The sequence below is a fragment of the Vicugna pacos genome, chromosome 30 (assembly GCF_048564905.1).
Source record: "Vicugna pacos chromosome 30, VicPac4, whole genome shotgun sequence".
In the NCBI taxonomy this organism is placed as follows: domain Eukaryota; kingdom Metazoa; phylum Chordata; class Mammalia; order Artiodactyla; family Camelidae; genus Vicugna; species Vicugna pacos.
This window is the reverse complement of record NC_133016.1, coordinates 23,167,176-23,180,937: the sequence shown is the minus strand read 5'-3', so window position 1 is coordinate 23,180,937 and position 13,762 is coordinate 23,167,176. Positions and strand designations below refer to the sequence as shown.

General features: G+C 48.3%; 1 protein-coding gene across 2 annotated transcripts in view; it reads left to right on the top strand.

The window, feature by feature from the left end:
- ZBTB7C (zinc finger and BTB domain containing 7C) overlaps positions 1 to 13,762 on the top strand; it is a 314,604-nt gene that overhangs the window by 60,004 nt on the left and 240,838 nt on the right. For both annotated transcript variants that reach the window (XM_072952317.1, XM_072952318.1), the window contains exon 2: positions 2,787 to 3,004. The gene's annotated coding sequence lies outside the window, so the exon portion shown is untranslated. The remainder of the gene's footprint in view (positions 1 to 2,786; positions 3,005 to 13,762) is intronic.

Below are 13,762 nucleotides of genomic sequence, written 5' to 3'. Positions count from 1 at the left end.
GACTCAGAGGCGGGAGGGGCTGCTGTGCGATGCCTGCATCAGACCACGGAGGTCAGAGGATGGCCCAGGGTGAGTGAGATTCGGAATCGAACACAAGTCTGCCCTACTTTCCCTCTGCCGCCGCCCTAAGTGTCCCTCGTCCTTGGGAAAAATCGCCTGTTCATATGGTTGGGAGTGGACGGTGCAATTTTTCTTAGAGGGTTAATTGTTTTGCTGACAGTACAGATAATTGGGAGTGAGAATCCCGGCGTGAGGGCGACAGCACCATCTGCTGTGAATATGTTCCAGCCCCACCTTGCAGGAGGGCACTCCCACCTGCAGCAAAAATTGGTGTGCTCCAGCCGTTTGCTTCTGGAGCTACAGCAGCGAGGAGATCGGCTTCTAAAGGGTGCGCCTTCTCCTCCCTTCCCCACGGCATCTGGTGGGCACAGTAGGGCTCACCTCCTAGTGGGTAGGAAGAGCCCCTCCCCCTCCTTGCCCCGCCCCCCGGTTGCCTGGGACACGGAGCCCTAACACCAGAGGATGACTTTCTGTTCTTCTCGTAGCCTGATGTTTTGAGGCCTGGTCCACTGCAGATGGAGGTGGGCGCGTGGGTCTGCACTGAGCTCGTGGCCGCCATGGGTGTTTGGGTCATTGTTCTGTCCAATTCCTTGCATTTGCCACCTATCCTGGGTTTCCTGGCCTTTGGTCTGCGCTGCTTGTCCTGGAAGGGGCTGGGCCTGCCTTCTATTGCCAGGTAGGAATTTCCTGGGTTGGGACTTCCTCCATGTCAATAGAAGCAGCGCAGCGCTGGAATCAAGCAGAGAACCCCATCGTCCAGGAGCAGCTGAGATCTTTCTTCATATGGGTGGAGCATGGCTGGAACATCATTTTTTGTTTTTTCATTTTCATTATTTAGAGACATATCCCATATACAACAGGGCGCCGACTTGTATATATGCTTTTGGAAGGTATTACTAGTAACTGCTTTGTTCTTTCAAAGGGACTTCTAACCCCCAGGGCTGCCTTGCCCAGAAATGCCTGGGAGGTCATGGCAGTAAAGCCAGGTCACCCTGGAGGCGCAAGGTCGGTACCCCGCCCCTCCCCCACCCCCAGGCGGTGGCTGTTTATCACAGCAGCTTCCTCCTTGCCCGAGCTGCTCCCCAGAGCCTCTGCATTCCTGTCTTCCCTATTTATCACTCTGTTCTCCGCTGTCTTCGCCCAGACCCTCCTAGCAGGGGAGAAGCTAGGCGGCACCGCTCTCTAGTTCTCCTCTTCTCCCCATCCCCCCACAGCAGGCCAGGCATGCCTCTGTTCCCCTCCCCCTCCCCAGTCCTCTTGACCCACTGTCGCCCTGATGTGATAGGAAATTACCCCAGGACCAGGGAGTTTGCTGGAAAGAACAGATAATTTAGAGTCAGGAATTCCAGACTTGACTCTTTCGCTACCTTACTGTGTGATCTTTAGTGAGATTCTCAACCTTTCTGTGCTTCCATTGCCTTATCTTTAAAATAAGCTTAAAAAAACACACACACCCCTTTACATCGCTCCTGTCAAATCAAATGGGCCCAATGGATGTAAAAGTAGCTTGAAGGGTACGAATCATGACATGCGTGTAAGACATTGTCATCGTTCTGCTTACAGCATCCGTGGGACTCCATGTCCCTGCCTTCCTTTGTGCTCATCCCCATCCATGGTGCTTCCCCTTACCTGTGGTGCTGGATGCCCTGCGGACGCTCTCCACCTGCCACAGGCCCTTCTCAGCACTGGGTCCACTGAGGCCCAGGGGAGCCCAAGGTTGGGGTGGAGCTCAGAGTCACAGCTGTCTGGGCAGTGCCCCCAGGAGCTGGAGGCCACAGCTGGTCGGAGATGCAGGGCTATGGCCATCGTGCACCCAGTGTCTGGAGACTGGCAGGTCTAAATGCTGGGGCATGGCTGCTTCTAGCTGGAGCCCCTTATCACTCACCGCCCTCGCCACTTCAGACTGTGAGCTGAGTCTTAGCTATGATATGTGATCACGCAGTGGAGCCCGTGGTGTCTGTGTCCCTCACCCAGTGAGCTTGAGATGTCTGGTTTTCTTTAATTAACAGTGATCTTTTGATGTTCTGACTACCTGTTTTTTTGCAAAAACTCCTTTATATTCTGGCTCCTCCCTTGCCTCTTCAGAGCAGTCCCTCAGAGCTGAGAGGCTGCCTCCTGCGCTTAAGTCCTCAGCAAGTCCACTGAATAAATCTTTACATCTTCACTTTTGTCTCTTGCTTTGAGTGAAGGGCTGTGAAAGGAGGTGTGTTATCGGTCACAGGTGAGTGGCCTCCCTGGAGCCACCTGGGGCAGGACTTCCAGTGTGCTGCTGCTTGGGGGCTCCAAGAGTTGAGGAAGGTTCCTGGTAGACATGGCCGTGTTCTATGTGAGTCTCTTTGGTGGAGGGAGGGCTCCTGGGTCCTCCCTCTCTCCTGGGACAGTGAGGGTCTGTTGTGGGTATGAGCTGAACTTTGAATGGAGAGTAGGATGGGTGACTGAAGGTGGGCCTTTCAGGAAGATGAAATGAAACATGCAGAGGTAAGAAGATAAGAACAAAGATGTGTGTGTGTGTGTGTGTGTGTGTGTGTGTGTGTATGTGTGCATCTGCACACATGCACTCTGAGGCCTGGGTATAGGGCTGGTGGGTGAGATCCTGGCAGTGAAGACCCTACAATCTGCATGGTCACCTGGAATTACAAGACCTAATAATAATAAGCAAACAAACAAACAAAAAAACAGTATCTGGAAAGTTCTAGAACAGTTAAAATTTGAGCCTCTTCCTGCAGGTCTCTTCGGAAGCAGCTGGGAACTCAGAAGGCCTCATTACCCCTGAGGAGCAGGCCCACCAGGAGAGCAGTAAGGGATGGCGTGGAGCCCCCCAGGGCCTGAGGAGTGAACACACTCTACAGCTCGCTGGCCTCCAAGTCAGAGGACCGACCACCGGGGAGACTCAGGAAGAATTGATACTCCGGCCCCCGGTGACATGTACATGGTGTAATGACAGGTAATGAGCCTGAGGTTCATCCATCCTCTCTGAATGATGTGGCAGGTAGGAGAATAGATCAGCCTGCAGTAGACATATAACATCAGCTCTTGGAAGATAACTATGCAAACGAAGCAGAGGACGGCCTGATAAGATGACAGATGGACGCTTTATAGTTATTAGTTCTGCCCCAAGCGCTTGCTGGAGCTAGGCACCGGAAGATTTAGCGTCAGGTGGGTTCACTTACTCTATACCTTATGGGAAGGCCTGATGCTGGGATGAATGTAGCACCTCTTGTTTTAAGACCTCAGAGTAACAGATTAAGACATTATTTCCCATCAGCTCCCTTGGGAAGCAGGGCATGGATGCCAGTGGGGAAACAGGAAGCAAGGGGAGTAGGAGTCTTTCCCGTATCGGTGACACCTGAGGGGTAGGCCGGGAAGCCTCACTGGCCGACAAGCCTTCTGGGTTGGGTCTGATTTCTTGAATGATGGATTGGTATTTCTTGTAAAAAGGGACATAGGTCCTTTGTGATTCCCTTTATCCCTCCAAGGGTGCTAGGGCGAGTAGCAGATGGCCAAGGCTGGCTGGGGGAGGTCATGAGTAGGGATCTGGAGAGCATAGGAGGGGGCTGGCAGACACCCTAGGTCTAGCAGCTTATCTGAGGAGATCAGCCAAGGCAGGAAGCATTGAGAAGGTTCCCAGAGCCTAGAGGGCAGGGCCCTGAGGCTGGAAGGAACTGGGCCCACTGAGACTGGAGACCCCAAAGATGAACTCTGGTCCAGTGGAGGACCTGTTCCCATTGGCCCTCTGGTCCTCACTGTGTGTGTCATACTGGGTACCACTCTGGCAGTTTCCACCATGGAAAAGACAGCAGTCTGGGGCCTGAGCAAAAATAGCTTGGGGCCTTGGGAAACTGACCAGGGCAGGGGGAGAAGGCCAGTGGCTTGAGGCAGGAGACCCAAGGGGATGGAGCAGATTCCATCCCAGTGCAAGCCAGTGTCAGGGTCCACAGGACCGAGCCAAGGGGTGGGGAGGGGCAGAGCATTAGAACTTCTGGGTGGCCTTGTACTAAATCAAGCAGAAAGAGTAAGATGAAGAAGGAACCCAGAAAGCTGAGCCCACTTCTAGGAAATGGATCAGCCATAGGCACCAGGTGGTCCCAGGACTTGGCTTCTGTCCCTATGAGCAAATGGAAGGGAACGGAGCTTTGGGGACCCCACTGAGGATAGCAGGGGTCTGGCTATGCCTGAAGGGGCTTCGCTAGGTGCCTGGGGCTGGCTGTGCCTCTGGGCACCCTAGACCCTAGTGTACTGGCCCTGGGCTGTTCTCAGACTCCCAGCTCTCAGTGGGCCCGGTGGTCTGTGCATTTTAGGCTTGACTGGGACGTGGGCAGAGCTGACCCTGTGGGGCCTCGTGATGGGAGGTAACGGGGGGCAGGAGGAGGCAGAAGAGGCCCGGCCTGCAGGTGGGTAGGTGAGGATGTACATCATCTGTGCAGCCTCGGGAAGGTAAGGGGCAAACTACTTCCTGATCAAATCAAGAAAGAGCAGAGGCTTGAGTCAATCAGAAGACTCTTAATCTACTTTCCCAATGTTGACCGAGTGCCTGTTGTGCCGTGGGCCCTGTGCTAGGTGCCAGAAATGCGAAGATGCATGAGGTGTGTCTGCTCCCAGGGAAGGGAAGACGGGGCAGAGGAAAAAGCATGGGAGTGGAGACAGATCCAGGGCTCTGGGAGCCTCAGCCTCCTGTCTTCAAAATGGGGACAAGACTTTCTCACTCACAGGCTGGTTGGGAAAATTAAATAACATAAAATAAAACATGCAAAACACTTAGCACAGCAGCTGGCACCATCGTAAGTGATCAATCATTTAGTTTTCTTCCATTGTTCTGCTCTTGGAGGAGCTTGAAGTCTGGCAGGGGAGGGAGCAAAGAAGGCTGGGAGAAGATACGTCTTGATTCCCAGGGCTTCTGACTGCTAACCGGGTTTGAGGCCTGGACTTTGAAAACCTGGTTATTGGCGTTCCTCTGGCCATGGAAAATGTGGTTTAAGGTGGATCCGGACACTCAGAAATGGTAATTGTATGTGAGTGCTTTGGCAGTCGCTGGGCCAGGGATCCTTTCCGGGCAGTGAGTAGGATAGAGGGTGGGAGGGGTGGGTCCAGGAGTTCACAGAATTGTTGAGAAGAGAGGGAGGACATTCTCGGAATGCTTGGAGGTTTCCAGAGCTCTGCTTAGGCAAGACTTAGGACTTGGAGCGGGGCTGCCCAGAGAGACTGAGCACCAGCACAAATGTGATTTTGAATTTTAAACAAATGAAATTAATCATAATAATGTTTCATTTAACCCAACACATCTAAAGTATTATCCTTGCAACATGTAGTGACTATAAAGATTATTTATGAGATAGTTTGCAGTCTTCTTTATGTACGAAGTCTTTGAAGTCCAGAGTGTATTAGATACTTACATTCGATCTCAGTCTGGACTAGCCACGTTTTATATGCTCAGTGTGGCTACTGGCTACTGTATTGGACAGCTCAGATCTAGAGTTTAGAATATCTTGCCCAGGGGCATCCAGAGGCCAGATGTGTCCTGAGCTAAATAACAGGGTTTACTATTATGGCTTCTTCTCATGACACAGCTGAAGCGAATCCCTGGGGAAATTGGCGTGAATAATCAGCGATGTCTTGAATGACTTGTTTGGATGGTGATGTCTGTTCTCTGGAACCAGCAGCCCTGGCTCTGGGTCTCTCCAGCTGACCTCAGGATGCCACCACTTGCTGGGTCTGGGGCTGACCTCGGGCAGTTCCCAAAGCTCTCTGAACTTGAGAAGCTTCATTGAAAGTGACACTAATAACGTCTCTCACTGGGTAACTATGAGGACTAAATAGAATAGTAATTACTCTGTGACCTTCAATGTAAAAAAATAATGCTTTTTATTTCCCTAAATTAAATGAAAACCAATTTGAGTTCCCCTGTGGGCTAAGTTTGGCAGAAGTTTCCCAGCAGGAATTTCCGTAGTTCCGTCTTCGCCATTCTGCTGTATGATTACCGTGGGGCTTCGTAGGGCGGGACAGATGGGGAGGGGGTGAGCCTGGACCTTGGCCCAGGGTGGCATGGTGGCTCTCTGTGGCCCTCCTCATCCAGAGCCACGTGATCATCCCTCAGCCAGCTTGTGCTCCACGTCAGCTCTGCCATGGAGCACCCGGGGGCCCCCAGGTTTTCATCTCCAGAGTGTGGACACCACCGTGGTGCTGTGTTTCAGCAGAGTGTTGCTGGCCGCTCCAGGGCCCATTGCCTAAAGCCATCCCAAGTGTCTTGGGGCCCAACCCAGGCACCCTACTCCAAAAGCTGCCCTTGCTCCCTTGCCTGCTGTCTCCCAGCCCTAGCCTTTGAAACGAAGGTCCATCCCCACCTTACCTGCCCTCTTTCTTCCCCAGCCATGAAAATACAGGTTACCCCTGTCAGGGCCAGGGAGCCCACTGCCATGGAATGCGGCCACTTTTTCTGGGCGGGGGGGGGGGTTTTAGTCCTCTGTGAATGACATCTGCTCCAGTCACTGGCTCCCAACAGCAGCAGAAAACAGCAATTGCTCTGCACGTGTGTTAGCATAGCATCCTGACCCGTGCCACTGGCACCAGGTTGGCACTCCACAGCGTCAAGTTCCGCTATGCCCAGCCCCACCTGAGGAATGAGTTAAATAGTTCCTGCCTTGGGGTTCTTCTGAGACTCAGTGAGCTAGTGTATGTGAAAGTTTTTCATCAAGTGTTCTTGAGACTCTTAATTCCCCACCTGGGGTGTTTTCTTGTTTGGGAGCTGGGTTGATTCTAAATGTGTCCTCCACTCAGCTCACATGGCAGGTTGGGCCACCATGCACTGTCCTCTCACTAGCCGGCCCCGCTGGGTGCCCCTCCCCGCAGGATGAGCACCTCTGAACTAACCCCATGTCTCCTGTGTGTCAGTGGCAGGTCTCCCTGACATCCTTATTTTCTTAGCCTATTGTGTGGGGTGTCTGACTAGTGCCCCTGAGTTTGGAATCTACCCCAGTTATCATGAAAGTTCATAATCTGTCTTTCCTGGGCCTCAGGGGAGTGAGGCATGGACCTAAGGAATAGGGTCCTTGTCTCCTACCTGCCTTGGGTTTGGTGAGGATTCTGCAATGGGGAAGGGCATTTGAAGAGTCTCTGCAGGCAGATCGCCCAACCTCAGGATGAAGCAGGATAAGGAGGTGCAGGTCAGTGATGCAAAGAGTAACCAGGTGTCAGCTGTGCTGGAATCAGTGCAAAGTCTACAGATGAACGGGAATTCTCCATGCCAGGGGACTGAAATGACATTTTCAAGGTTGGGTCAACGTCTGGTTGTGTGTGGTTGGGTCAGCAGTCCACTGATGCTCAGCACAGTGATCTGTGGGTCTTTGTGTTGCTGTCTCTCTGGACAGGAGCTTCCTTCCCCCAGAGCACTTGGCTTCTGCTTCCTGCACCTGTCCTGGGGCCTGAGCTCTCAGGGCTGTCACACATCCTTAAAGAATCCTTCAAACTGGTGTCCTTGTGACTTAGTCTCTATTTTAAAAGGTAATCTATGGCACCTGTGGGGGACAGTGGGGAGGGGATGTCATAAAATCAAGCACATTAAGGTAGAATGATAGTCTAGGTTCTTTCTAAGTTTGCTGTGTGACCCTGTGCAGATCTCTCAACTTCCCCAGGCCTTAACATTCTCGCCTGTTAAATGGGTGTGAGAAAGTGCAGGGATTTAATCCTGTTGCAGACATGCACGCGTTTGAAAAGTAAGAGGCGCTGTGAATCTTAATCACCAGAGCTTTGCGCATATCATGGCAACACCTTTTTCCTCGCCTAATCTAGCAGTGTGTAACTCTGCTCTTCAAAATTAGTCCCTTTATTGCTTCCTGGGAGTCCACGGGGAACAGTTTCTGATAGATCACCTTAAAATTTTGCAGCAGGGAGAGGCAGAAAGCCACATTGCCCTTGACTGACAACCTTCATATGGGTATTTAACAATTTTAAATTTTCATGATTCCTCTGATAAAAATAGTGCCCGACTAAAAACAAATACATTTGTATTTTCCATCTCCTTAATTAGTTTCTAATTTGGTGGTTCTTATTAGCTTAAAATCATCTTGCTGCAGTGGTCCTTGGATGATAAAAAATGTGAAAACCACAATCAATTCCTGAGGTATCTTACTATTTAATTATGCTGATTGGAGCACCAGAGACCCCTGGCAAAACAAACCTCTCAGAATAAGCTTGATTTGTGTAATTTGGTTTTTAAAAATTTTGGATGCATATTTATCACGTTCAACTACGTGTTCTTGTTCTCCTTGAGATTCTGACTCATCTCCTAAGAGACGGGTGGAGGGATCCACGGGCTGGGGGGACCCTGGGACTCCAGCTGAGTCTGTGGAGTTGCTGGCAGAGGCTGATCTGAAAGGAGCACGGGGTCCCCAGCTTGTCTGGTCATTGAAAAATGTCTTTCCTTAAAATTAAAAAAAAAAAAAAGGAAAGGTAAAATGTCACCCAGAGACCCAGAGACAGCCCAGGGAAGGATAGGCTGATACAATTTTGGAGCTTGGTGGTAAGAGAGAGCCCACCGTGAAATCCCAGGTTAGGGATGTATCTGGAACCTAATTCTAGAATGTGACATGACTTTGGAGACCCTGGGAAGACCTAGTTGCTCAAAAGGATATGTCCCCCATCATCCAAACCCATGGATCAATATTAGCTTTGCTGACAGTAGACAACCAGATGTGATGAAATGGGAGAGACACAGCACCATGCATGACACTTTCCTGCCACGAAGATGAACATCACTCTGCTCCATGAATCTGATGAACACCTTGTACAGGAACCAGGGGAGCAGGTGAAACCCCACTGCAGGGAGGCCGTCACAGATCCAGACAGAGAGGCTCCTCAGGACGAGTGCCCTAACTTCTCCAACAGGAGGTCGAGGGGAAATGACACGGAGATGGGAGGGAATTGTTACAGATTTACAGTCTTAAGAGACACACCAACTGAGCTCAGTGTATGGGCTGGGTTTGACTCAAGCCTACCTGCTGTGGGAGGACGTACTGGAGAGAATCAAGGAGGTTGGAGACAGGCTGGGCACTAGATATTCAGGAGTTGTTAATTGTTTTGTGGTGACGTTATTTACTGAAGTATTTACAGATGATATGATGCAATGTCTGGGATTTTCTCTGAAATACTTTAGATAAAAAAATACCAAGCAAAAACAGATTGTTGAATATTATTGAAGCTGGTTGGGTGATTGGTGATGGGTTTATCTGAAAAGCTCAATAACAGAAAGTAAAATAATAATAAATGATCTTACTAACTGGCTGAGCCCTGAAATTTCACCATTAGAGCTTTATTCCTCTAGCTTAAGCCTTTCTTCATCCATAATGTACAGCTTCTACTGGGAACATGATTTTCCTTCTGGGAAAGTAACAGTGGGGCGATAGAACGTTTCCCCAGGGCAGACACTGTAGATGTCCCATGCGAAAGGGTTCCAGGCAAGGTAAGGTGGTCTTGGAAAAGGTGGTCTTGAACTAAGCCAGACAGCTTTCTTCAGAGCCGTGGTTATACTCTGAATGTATGTTACTACATACCGTGCATCCTGGGTAGGGGTGGGTGATAGCAATGCCATGTTCCCCAGAATAATTTGTCATGTGCTTCAGAGGAAATAGAAGCTTTCAGCTCCTCTAAGGAATATCAGAAAGGTCAGAAATTTGGGTTCCAGAGCTGCTTCTATTTACTAACTAGTTTTTGGTCAATCACTCAAACTTTCTGAGCCTCAGTTTTCTTATCTGTAAAATGGGCTGCATGTCACCTGCCACTTACCTTCCAAGAATATGAAAGGGTTTTGTGCAGTGTAAAACCCAAGACCGAAGTTAAATTGTATGACTATTATTTGGTGCTACTTTCTGAAACTTGGTCCACAGATGTTTTCTTGGAAGCTCATGGCTCTGTGTACATGTGTAGTCTAACATCACCCAAAGTGTGGACTATGTTGGGTGTCATATGCTCAAAAGATACAGAGGAGGTAAAAAGCTCTCTGTCCTTTGGGAGCTCACAGTGGAACTGGGGAGGCAGTAAGAATAAACAGTGATGGGGCAAAGCCATCTAGCCCTGGGGATAAATGAAGGATTCCGGTTCAGAGGAAAGGGAGTTCGCTCTTGGCTGGCGTCATCTTCGAAGGCTCCCTGGAGGAGGTGGCACTTGCCCTGGGCCTTCCCCTGAACCTGGGGAAAATTTAGATGGTCCATCCCTTTGTTGGTTAGGGATCACTTGGTTGAAATACTTCCCTGTCTCCCGCCCCCACACGCCCACACTCTGCAGCTGAGCACATAAACCTTGTTTGGATTACGGTATTATCTGACTTGGGGGCCCGAGTCTTCTCTATCCGGAACTGGGGTCATGCTCCACTTGCCTAGCCCTTCCAGCCACTCCCATCCTCTCCTCCTCTCTGTCTCCACCCCTTGTTTCCATCTTCCCACCAGAGCTTGGAGAAGCTGGGATTACTCATCCTGTCCACACTCACGCACTCCTGCCCTGTCTTTTAAGCAAACAAAAAAAGTCAACCGCAGAAACAAAGCAATAAATTATGACTCAGAGACACCCAAGCCTTCATGTGGAAATGTTTATTATCATCATCAAATCATTCCTTAGGGCAGAGAGAGAAACCGGCCTGAGTAGGAATCTTGCAAAAGATAGGCAGCAGTTGCTTAAGTAAAAGTGAGGGATCTGAGGCCCTCCTGGGAGCTGGCCCAGTTTCTTGGGTGCAAAGAGCTGGCTGGGGGCTCCCACTCCTGCGGGGTGTGCAGGGAGTGATTCAGGATGAATAGCAGTCAAGGGCACTTGTTAGTAAGAGCCCACACTGTCCTTAGTTTGCACAGCAGAAATGGAAGAAAAGGTCCTAGAAAAGGACAGGGCTGTGGCAGATGCTTCAAGTCAACACGGGGTCCCAGCTCTGCACCACTCAAGGATTTAAAGATAACCTGGCTGCATCCCGTGTTCTCAAGAGTCTTGCATGGACAGAGTTCAGCCCACTTCTGGCACATGTTAAGGCTCAGAAAGCTGTTGGTACTGGTATTTTGGGACAGACCTACTCAGCGCCTGCCATGAAGTTGGCCCCACTGTGGACCTTCACTGCATCCGCACACCTCACAGCCCGGTGCTGGGTTCTGGCTCTGCCACTTGGGGCAGATGACCTAGTGTCCCTGAGCCTCAATGTCCTCAAGTGGAAGACGGGGTAACCACACTTCCCTCCCAGGATGGTTGGGAGGATGAAATGAGATGGTCCAGAGAGAGCTGTTGGCCCCCTGCCCCCGCCACTGGGAAGTAAGAGACATGGGACAAGGTGCCCTGAGCCTCAGTTTCCTTATCCATTAACTGGAAATAATTAGATTACCTGTCCTACTGACAGCATTTAACTATGAAAAGAGAGTTTTGATGGGCAGTGTATGTAAAAACACGTCAAGTAGTGTAAAGAGTTAGTCAAACATTTAACATCTGTGTTCCTGTGTATTCACGTATACAAACCCACACATGCAAACTGTCCTCAGAAGGTGAAATCTCAGCGTGGCAAAATGTGTCCACAGCATGTCAGGTGGTCTGGAGGGAAGAGATGAAGCCACCTGATGCTAGACTGGTTTGAATTGTGTTTCTTGGTCATTTCACTTTCCCAGAGGCTGTTTGTCCACTTTTCTGGATGCTGGCACTGGCGACAGAGCAGGGTGTGGGAGAAGCACATGGGGCCAAGCCTGGCAGGTCTGGCATCCAGCTCTGCCTCAGACATTGCCTTGTGGGACCCTGAGCAAGTCTTGGAACTGTTTCCGCAGACATGAAATAAATGTTAAAAACTGCCGGCCACATTTTTCACAGAACTAGAACAAAAAGTTTTTTTAATATGTATGAAAACACAAAAGATACCTAATTGCCAAAACAATCTTGAGAAAGAAGAACAGAGCTGGAGGAATCATGTGCCCTGATTTCCAACTATACTACAAAGCTACAATCATCAAAAGAGCATGGCACTGGCACTAAAACAGACACCTAGATCAATGGGACAGGATAGAGAGCCCAGAAATAAACCCACAAACCTATGGTCAATTAATATACAGCAAAGGCAAGAATATACAATGGTGAAAAGACAGTCTCTTCAATACGTGGTGCTGGGAAAACTGGACAGCTACATGTAAATGAATGAAATTAGAACATTCTCTAACATCATATACAAAAATAAGCTCCAAATGGATTAAAGACCTAAGTGTAAGATTAGATACTATAAAACTCCTACAGGAAAACAGAGGCAGAACACTCTTTGACATAAATCATAGCAATTTTTTTGGATCTGTCTCCTAGAGTAATGGAAATAAAAATAAACAAATGGGACATAATTAAACTTAAAAGCTTTTGTACAGCAAAGGGAACCATAAACAAAACAAAGGATAACCTTTGGAATAGGATAAAATATTTGCAGATGATGTGACCAACAAGAGATTAATTACCAAAATATACAAAGAGCTCATATAGCCCAATATCAAAAAACCAATCCATTCAAAAAACGAGCAGAAGACCTAAATAGACATTTCTCCATAGAAGATACGCAGCTGGCCAACAGGCATATGAAAAGATGCTCAATATAGCTAATTATTAGAGAAATGAAAATCAAAACTACAGTGAGGTTAATCACCTCACACCAGTCAGAATGGCCATTAAAAAGTCCACAAACAATGCTGGAAAGGGTGTGGAGAAAAGGGAACCCTCCCACACTGTTGGTGGGAATGTAAATTGGTGCAGCCACTATGGAGAACAGTTTAGAGGCTCCTTAAAACACTAAAAATAGAGCTACCATATAATCCAGCAGTCACACTCCTGGGCATATATTTGGAGAAAACTCTAGTTAGGAAAGATACATGCACCCCAATGATCATAGCAGCACTATTTACAATAGTCAAGACATAGAAGCAACCTAAATGACCATCAACAGATGACTGGAGAAAGAAGATGTAGTATATATTTACAATGGAATACTACTCAGCCATAAAAAGAATGAAATAATGACATTTGTAGCAACATGGGTGGACCTAGAGATTATTATATTAAATGATAAGACAAATATTGTATGATATCACTTACATGTGGAATCTAAAAATGATATAAATGAACTTGTTTACAAGACAGAAATAGACTCACAAACACAGAAAACAAATTTACAGTTACCAAGGGGGAAAGGTGGTGGGGAGGATAAATTAGGAGTTTGGTATTAACAGACACACACTACAAAATAGATAAACAACAAAGGACAAGGAACTATATTTAATATCTTGTAATAAACTATAGTGGAAAATAATCTGAAAAATTATATATATATATACATATAACTGAATCAGTTTGCTGTACACCTGAAACTAACACAACATCGTAAATAAAGATATTTAAATAAAGAGCAGGTTTTTTAAAAAAACAAAAAAAAATGCTGACCATATGACAAGAGGCTCCAACAGGACAATGTGTTAAAGCCTTTCTGTGTCGTAAAGCAGTGACCAGATGGAAGAGGCCACCGTCTTTATGACTGTCAGCCAGGCCTTCTGAGCCCCGTGCAACAAAAGATTTAATAACACTTGTTAATTGATTAATATGCATCCTGCCATTCCATCCGCTTCTGGGGAGGCAGTGGCAATTATTTTTATGTTAGGGAGACGCTCCTTAAAGACGCTTCCCCTGACCCTGACCCTCTGTTGCTTTTCTGAGTCAGAGGGTATAT